The following is a 9,792-nucleotide window of genomic DNA, read 5'->3' as shown; positions in this document are numbered from 1 at the left end:
TTGCATATCAGTCAGGGGTTGATTTTGAGTTTTGATCATAAGATATATAATATTTGTACAGTCTGCACTAGGGATGTCCGATAATATTTTTAACGCATTTATCGGCCGATAAATGCGTTAAAATGTAATATCGGAAATTATCGGTATCGTTTTTTTTATTATCGGTATCAGTTTTTTTTATTTTTTATTTATTTATTTTTTTTTTTAATTAACTCAACATAAAAAACACAAGATACACTTACAATTAATGCACCAACCCAAAAAAACTCCCTCCTCATTCACACAAAAGGGTTGTTTCTTTCTGTTATTAATATTCTGGTTCCTACATTATATATCAATATATATCAATACAGTCTGCAAGGGATACAGTCCGTAAGCACACATGATTGTGCGTGCTGCTGGTCCACTAATAGTTAGGGATGATGTTTGATAAGGAATTATCGAGTTGGAGCCTATTATCGAATCCTCTTATCAAACCGATTCCTTATCGATTCTCTTATCGAGTCCAGATAGGTTGTTGTATATGGAAAAAGATACACAATATTTGGTTTAACAAAAGTTCACTTTTATTATATAATAAAAAAATAAAATCTAATAAATAAATAAATATTGACTGTTACCCACCTAAAAAAATAAAATAAAATAAAATAAAGAAATATTGACTGTTGTTACCCAAAGTATATTAAGTGGGATTTTTCAGAGAAACAAATATATACAGTAACACAAAAACAAGCTGTCTCTGTGATCACTATAGGTGTATAAATAATAATATAGTGTTAAATAAAATCAGTCCCTTGGGCACAAAACTGCAAATAATACAGCTCTCCAAAAAGTGCACTTCTGCTGCTATTTGACATAACTGTTTGTTATGATGCTTTGACATTTTTGCACTTTATTTCTTTATTGAAAGAAAATTCTATGAAGAGAAAAGTTCTTTGCAAATGTGGTTACAGTGCTAAAAAATGAAAAGTTAAAGCTAAAAAAAGAAATACACTTTATTGAGTTAACATTATTTCTTTATAGGGGGAAAAATGTTATGAGCGAGAGAATATAAAAACTACACTACCCATCATGCAACGGGAGTGACGAGCATGCGCGGTAGCCCCGAAAAGTGTTGCATGTTGCCACGCTGTGAAAGTAAACGTCAAGAACTCAGCCAACACGCCTCGTCTGCATTATTTATAATTAGACAAACAACACATCTACAGTGTGATTTTGTTTTGTTTACAAGGAAAGAAAAACAAAAGTTAAAAAAGGGAGATATGTTGTATATATATGTATGTGCTGCGGTTGTTTTAAGAACGTTGTGACAGCTGCCGTAAAGGAGGTGCGTTGCTAGCCTGGTTGCTATGTTTCCGGTTGGTCGTAAAAGTGTTGGTCATGTGTTTTACCCTGCTAAAATCTCTCAGTAAAGTTATTCGATGGATGATAGCTTTTGTTTTGAACTTTATTACACCTTGGAGCGCTTTTTCCCGTCCATTGTTTTCCTGCTTTCGCTATCTGCGCCTAATGACTGAGCTACGTGACGTCATTTATTGTGATGTCCCACGGAGCATTTCTGGTTGGGACGGGATTCGAATAAAGAATCAACTCTTTTCCTTTACTATAGTGGTCTCGATAACGGGTACCGGTTCTCAAAAAGGGATTCAAGTCCCAGGACTCGGTTCTTTTCTTATCAAACAACCGGGAAAACCGGTTTCGAGTATCATCCCTACTAATAGTACTAACCTTTAACAGTTAATGTTACTCATTTTCATGAATTACTAGTTTCTATGTAACTGTTTTTATATTGTTTTACTTTCTTTTTTATTCAAGAAAATGGTTTTAATTTATTTATCTTATTTTATTTTATAATTTTTTTTTTAAAAGTACCTTATCTTCACCATACCTGGTTGTCCAAATTAGACATAATAATGTGTTAATTCCACGACTGTATATATCGGTTGATATCGGTATCGGTTGATATCGGTATCGGTAATTAAAGAGTTGGACAATATCGGATATCGGCAAAAAGCCATTATCGGACATCCCTAGTCTGCACGTTACTGTTATGGACTTGCAATATTACTGTTCAATATCCAAGAGAGAAGTTGGTACATGTTCCTTATGTTCTTTCCACAATACATTCAGGGGCTTTTTATTAGCATTTATGAAATCTAGTGACAATATTTCATGAATAATATCCTTAGATTAACATTCTTAAAGGCCTACTGAAAGCCACTACTACCGACCACGCAGTCTGATAGTTTATATATCAATGATGAAATCTTAACATTGCAACACATGCCAATACGGCCGGGTTAATTTATAAAGTGACATTTTAAATTTCCCGCGAAACTTCCGGTTGAAAACGTCTAGATATGATGACGTATGCGCGTGACGTTAACGGTTGATACGGAAGTATTCGGACCCATTGAATCCAATACAAAAAAGCTCTGTTTTCATTTCATAATTCCACAGTATTCTGGACATCTGTGTTGGTGAATCTTTTGCAATTTGTTTAATGAACAATGAAGACTGCAAAGAAGAAAGTTGTAGGTGGGATCGGTGTATTAGCGGCTGGCTGTAGCAACTGGATAGCAGACGCGCTAGCCAACGCTAGCCGCCAACCGCATCTGTGATCGGGTGAAGTCCTTTGTCGCTCCGTCGATCGCTGCAACGCAGGTGAGCACGGGTGTTGATGAGCAGATGAGGGCTGGCTGGCGTAGGTGGAGAGCTAATGTTTTTAGCATAGCTCTGTGAGGTCCCGTAGCTAAGTTAGCTTCAATGGCGTCGTTAGCAACAGCATTGTTAAGCTTCGCCAGGCTGGAAAGCATTAACCGTGTAGTTACATGTCCATGGTTTAATAGTATTGTTGATTTTCTGTCTATCCTTCCAGTCAGGGGTTTATTTATTTTGTTTCTATCTGCAGTTACGCCCGATGCTATCACGTTAGCTCAGTAGCTAAAGTGTTTCGCCGATGTAGATGTATTGTCGTGGAGACAAAAGTCACTGTGAATGTCCATTTCGCGTTCTCGACTCTCATTTTCAAGAGGATATAGTATCCGAGGTGGTTTAAAATACAAATCCGTGATCCACAATAGAAAAAGGAGAAAGTGTGGAATCCAATGAGCCAGCTTGTACCTAAGTTACGGTCAGAGCGAAGAAAGATACGTCCTGCACTGCACGCTAGTCCTTCACTCTCACATTCCTCATCCACGAATCTTTCAACCTCGCTCAAATTAATGGGGTAATCGTCGCTTTCTCGGTCCGAATCGCTCTCGCTGCTGGTGGCCATGATTGTAAACAATGTGCCGATGTGAGGAGCTCTTCAACCTGTGACGTCACGCTACTTCCGATACAGGCAAGGCTTTTTTTATCGGCGACCAAAAGTTGCGAACTTTATCGTCGATGTTCTCTACTAAATCCTTTCAGCAAAAATATGGCAATATCGCGAAATGATCAAGTATGACACATAGAATGGATCTGCTATCCCCGTTTAAATAAAAACATTCATTTCAGTAGGCCTTTATGTTCTTTCCACAATACTTTCAGGGGCTTTGTTAGAGTAAGAACCCTATTGATTTTTGAGCGCTTTCCAGTAGTCGTAACAACTTTGTATTAATCCTCTGTATAAACAAGATTCTCATTATGATTTGGAATTGTATCAGCTGTGATTCCAATCCAGCAAATGTAGTTAATGAACCTACATGCTATACACTTAAAATAAAAACAAAACAAAAAAAACTTGTCTCGCCAGATTTTGTGTTTTGTTTTAACACAGAATTTGTACTCCTGCTTTAGGGGCACTAGCATTCAGAAGGAGGAGCTACAACAATTTTTTGTACCAGTTTCATGCATTATTAACACAAATTGTGGATTGTTACGGTCATGCTTTGAATTAACACATTATTATGCCTAATTTGGACAACCAGGTATGGTGAAGATAAGGTACTTTTTTAAAAAAAATAATGAAATAAGATAAATTAAAAACATTTTCTTGAATAAAAAAGAAAGTAAAACAATATAAAAACAGTTACATAGAAACTAGTAATGAATGAAAATGAGTCAAATTAACTGTTAAAGGTTAGTACTATTAGTGGACCAGCAGCACGCACAATCATGTGTGCTTACGGACTGTATCCCTTGCAGACTGTATTGATATATATTGATATATAATGTAGGAACCAGAATATTAATAACAGAAAGAAACAACCCTTTTGTGTGAATTAATTAATTGCACTAATTGTAAGTGTATCTTGTGTTTTTATGTTGATTTAAAAAAAAAACAAAAAAAAAAACACGATACAGATAATAAAAAAAACCGATACCGATAATTTCCGATATTACATTTTAACGCATTTATCGGCCGATAATATCGGCCTGCCGATTTTATCGGACATCTCTACTGCATGGCAATGTTTTAACTAGAGATGTGCGATAATGGCTTTTTTGCCGATATCCAATATTCCGATATTGTCCAACTCTGAATTACTGATACCGATATCAACCGATACCGATATATACAGTTGTGGAATTAACACATTATTATGCCTAATTTTGTTGTGATGCCCTGCTGGATGCATTAAACAATGTAACAAGGTTTTACAAAATAAATCAACTCAAGTTATGGAAACAAATGCCAACATGGCACTGCCATATTTATTATTGAAGTCACAAAGTGCATTATTTTTTTTAACATGCCTCAAAACAGCAGCTTGGAATTTAAGACAAGCATTAGGAGGTTGAAGTGGGGGGAGTAGGTGGTAGCGGGGGTGTGTGTATTGTAGCGTCCCGGAAGAGTTAGTGCTGCAAGGGGTTCTGGGTATTTGTCCTGTTGTGTTTATGTGGTGTTACGGTGCGGATGTTCTCCCGAAATGTATTTGTCATTCTTGTTTGGTGTGGGTTCACAGTGTGGCGCATATGTGTAACAGTGTTAAAGTTGTTTATACGGCCACCCTCAGTGTGACCTGTATGGCTGTTGACCAAGTATGCCTTGCATTCACTTGTGAGTGTGTCAAAAGCTGTAGATATTATGTGACTGGGTCGGCACGCAAAGGCAGTGCCTTTAAGGCAGGGATGTCCAAAGTGCGGCCCGGGGGCCATTTGCGGCCCGCAGGTAATTCTTTAACGGCCCCACGGCACATTCTAAAAATACGATTAAAAAAAATAAAAAACATAAAAAGTAGTATAAAAGAGTAAACAGGTGACAATAAGATGTTGCAATGTTGACTCTAATAACATTAAGCTGTCATGCAGGCTGTTTCTTTCTTTAAAACATAATAATGAATCAAAAACAATGTTATTATGAATTATTGACCCATTCAAAGCTCCAATTAGGTCACATTAAATATTCCACTTTGAGATATTTTTTGGGGAAAATGTTGCATATTTTGTGTTTGCCATATAAAAAACTATGTTTTCTTTTCTTTTAAAGAAGGGCCTAAAATGACCAAACAAGGAACATAATAAACAACAATACAAGTATATAATTGACGGATAGATCTGAAGTTGATCTCGACACTATTGTGTTAACAGTTTTTTTTTAAATTACGATTTAATTGTTAACACTTTAGTGAGCAGGACCCTTTTGGATCCCCAATAATTTTAGTGGGACTTTTTTTTTTTTCAAGTGTCATTGCTCAAAAAATAATACTAAATTAAAATCAATGTTGTTATGAGTTATGTTGTGAGCTCCAATTATTATATAATCTGAAATGTTCCACTTTAAAATTTTATTGGGGGAAAATATTTCATATTTTGTGTTTTTTCCATAAAAAAATGGGTTTTCTTTGACAAAAAGGGCATACAACTTAAATCTAAAAAAAAAAACATGTTTTATTGACAGATATACCTAATGTTGATCTAGATATTTGAACTTTGAAGAATAATAATAATAATAATAATAATAATCATAATAATACTAAATAATGACATTTTTTTAACCTAAACCCTTTGGAGTCCCTGGTATAAAAAAAAATTAAGATTTATTTTTTAACACTTTACTGAGCAGGACCCTTTTGGATCCCCAATAATTTTAGTGGGACTTTTTTTTTTTCAAGTGTCATTGCTCAAAAAATAATAATAAATTAAAATCAATGTTGTTATGAGTTATGTTGTGAGCTCCAATTATTATATAATCTGAAATGTTCCACTTTAAAATTTTATTGGGGGAAAATATTTCATATTTTGTGTTTTTTTCCATAAAAAACTGGGTTTTCTTTGACAAAAAGGGCATACAACTTCAATCTAAAAAAAAAAACATGTTATATTGACAGATAGACCTAATGTTGATCTAGATATTTAAACTTTGAAGAATAATAATAATAATTAGGGCTGGGAATCTTTGGGTGTCCCACGATTCGATTCAAAATCGATTCTAGGGGTCACGATTCGATTCAGAACCGATTTTTTTTTTTTCAATTCAAAACGATTCTCGATTCAAAAACAATTTTTTTTTCTTTCTTTTTTTTTGAAAACAATACACAACAATACCATAATAATGCAATACAATTTAATTTTGGAGTTCTGAACTTGTAATTTCTTGCAGTGTTTATTAAGTGGTAATATGTCACATTTGTCCCAATGAACTTAATACCCTGATAAACAGCCATATTCAGTGATGACATTATTGATATAAAGAAGACAGGAGTTAACATGTGACAGGTAACAAAATTATGTCGTCACAATACATCGATAGCTTATTATACTGAGAGCCAATATTTATACCATGAATATTATTTTCACTTCTTATTTTTGCAGCTAAGGGTTCAATAACCAAATTAAATAATAATCCAGATGCAGGACATCCCTGTTTTACTCCTCTTTTTAACAAAAAAGGTTCTGAAATATGATTATTGGTTTTGACTGATGCCATGGGCCTTGTATAAAGCATCTTAATCCATTGTATAAAATTATCTCCAAATCCAAATTTACGTAAAGTGCAAAACATAAATGAGCAGTTTATGCGGTGGAATGCCTTCTCCGCATCAACACTACATACTGCTGTGGGATAAGGGAGACTTCTAGCATAGTAAATAACATTCAACAATTTCCTTGTATTGTCTGATGATGGTCGACCTTCCATGAAGCCAGTTTGGTCAGTAGGAATTCATTTTCCTATTACATTTGATAATCGTGTGGCTAAAATTTTTGCCAAGATTCAAAAGGATTCTCTATTCATGGAATACATAGATTTCAGCAGGATCTACCCCAGTCTGCTGACATGCAAGCAGAGTAGTAGATTTTTGTAAAAAGCTTTTATAATTGTAAAGGACAATGTTTTATCAACTGTTTGCAATGATGTACATTTGTTTGAACTATTAAATGAACCAAAAATATGACTTATTTTATCTTTGTGAAAATATTGGACACAGTGTGTTGTCAAGCTTATGAGATGCGATGCAAGTGTAAGCCACTGTGACACTATTGTTCTTTTTTATTTTAATGTCTAATGATAATGTCAATGAGGGATTGCATTGTTATGGTATTGCTGTGTATTGTTTTGTTGGATTGATTAATAAAAAAATAAAAAATAAATTAATTTTTTTTTAAAAATAGATTTTTTAAAAATGAGAATCGATTCTGAATCGCACAACGTCAGAATCGCGATTCGATTTTTTCCCCCACCCCTAATAATAATAATACTAAATAATGACATTTTTTTTAACCTAAACCCTTTGGAGTCCCCAGTATCAAGCCTGAGTGGAGGCCTAAATGTATATTTTTTATACATATATTGTATTGGTTTTTAAAATAAAAAAATATCAAAATGGCCCCCGCTTGCTTTGATTTTTCAGTGTGCGGCCCACAGTGGAAAAAGTTTGGACACCCCTGCTTTAAGGTTTATTGGCGCTCTGTACTTCTCCCTACGTCCGTGTACGCAGCGGCGTTTTAAAAAGTCATACATTTTACTTTTTGAAACCGATACCGATAATTTCCGATATTATAATAATAATAATAATGGATTAGATTTATATAGCGCTTTTCTAGACACTCAAAGCGCTTCACAGAGAAGTGAGAACCCATCATTCATTTTTACAACTCATTCATTCATCATTCATTCTCCGGTGTGAGCGGCACCGGGGGCAAGGGTGAAGTGTCCTGCCCAAGGACACAACGGCAGCGATTTTTTGGAAACCCTCAGGTTTATGGCAAGGCCGCTCTACCCACTACGCCATTCCGCCCCCTATAGGGGGCGGAATGGCGAAAATGCGAAGGCGAAAATGCAAAGATATTGCATTTTAAAGCATTTATTGGCCGATAATATCGGCAGCCTGATATTATCGGACATCCCTAGTTTTAACCTTCTCCATCTATTAGGGATGTCCGATAATATCGGCCTGCCGATATTATCGGCCGATAAATGCGTTAAAATGTAATATCGGAAATTATCGGTATCGGTTTTTTTATTATCTGTATCGTTTTTTAATTTTTTTAATTTTTTTATTAAATCAACATAAAAAACACAAGATACACTTACAATTAGTGCACCAACCCAAAAAACCTCCCTCCCCCCATTTCTTTCTGTTATTAATATTCTGGTTCCTACATTATATATCAATACAGTCTGCAAGGGATACAGTCCGTAAGCACACATGATTGTGCGTGCTGCTGGTCCACTAATAGTACTAACCTTTAACAGTTAATTTTACTCATTTTCATTAATTACTAGTTTCTATGTAACTGCTTTTATATTGTTTTACTTTCTTTTTTATTCAAGAAAATGTTTTTAATTTAGTTATCTTATTTTATTATTTTTTTTAAAAAGTACCTTATCTTCACCATACATGGTTGTCCAAATTAGGCATAATAATGTGTTAATTCCACGACTGCATATATCGGTATCGGTTGATATCGGTATCGGTAATTAAAGAGTTGGACAATATCGGATATCGGCAAAAAGCCATTATCGGACATCCCTACCATTTATTAATAAAATAATATTCAGCCTGCTAAACTTTCTGTAATTGCAAACTCCACCGGAACATGTTATAAAAGAATTTGCACAATATTTCAGCCAGCCAGAAAAATGTAAAAAGATCATGTTTGGAAGAATTTCTTTCACATATAAAGAAAATCTTGGTTTGCATAATAAAAGATGTATTGAGGAAGCTGCAAACATATTATTTACCGATGAAGTATATTCTAATTATAGCTTTTTGCAGGTAATAAACGTATAAGCTGTAGCTGTGTGGACATTTACAGTCGCTGCACGTTCACCAGCATACCTGTAGTAGAAGAGTGAGAGTTTTCTTGCCTGCGCAGGGCGTTTATTCTGCTACCGATTCACGAAAGACAGCAGCTCGTGATGCACTCGGCTGCTGGCACTGTTAAGTGAAGGAGAGCACACGGGAGCACTCAGCCTCACATTGCGGTACGGCCAAGAGGCCCCGGGGGCAAACTATCAATCAACTGTAATAACAAAATGTAGCTTAATAACCACTCATTCATGGGAAGTGAGGGAAGACTAGGAAAACATATACGCACAGGGCTGTGCCATCTGGTGGTGTGTGTGTGTGTGTGTGTGTGTGTGTGTGTGTGTGTGTGTGTGTGTGTGTGTGTGTGTGTGTGTGTGTGTGTGTGTGTGTGTGTGTGTGTGTGTGCGTGCGTGCGTGCGTGCGTGCGTGCGTGCGTGCGTGCGTGCGTGCGTGCGTGCGTGCGTGCGTGCGTGCGTGCGTGCGTGCGTGCGTGCGTGCGTGCGTGCGTGCGTGCGTGCGTGCGTGCGTGCGTGCGTGCGTGCGTGCGTGCGTGCGTGCGTGCGTGCGTGCGTGCGTGCGTGCGTGCGTGCGTGCGTGCGTGCGTGCGTGCGTG

At 36.1% G+C, this 9,792-nt stretch overlaps 1 protein-coding gene across 2 annotated transcripts in view; it reads left to right on the top strand.

The window, feature by feature from the left end:
• Window positions 1-9,792, top strand: part of abat (4-aminobutyrate aminotransferase) — a 212,215-nt gene that overhangs the window by 31,136 nt on the left and 171,287 nt on the right. The window lies entirely within an intron of this gene.

Source organism: Entelurus aequoreus, linkage group LG25 (genome assembly GCF_033978785.1).
Source record: "Entelurus aequoreus isolate RoL-2023_Sb linkage group LG25, RoL_Eaeq_v1.1, whole genome shotgun sequence".
NCBI lineage: Eukaryota > Metazoa > Chordata > Actinopteri > Syngnathiformes > Syngnathidae > Entelurus > Entelurus aequoreus.
The sequence above is the reverse complement of the archived record's forward strand: the minus strand, read 5'-3'. Positions and strand labels throughout refer to the sequence as shown.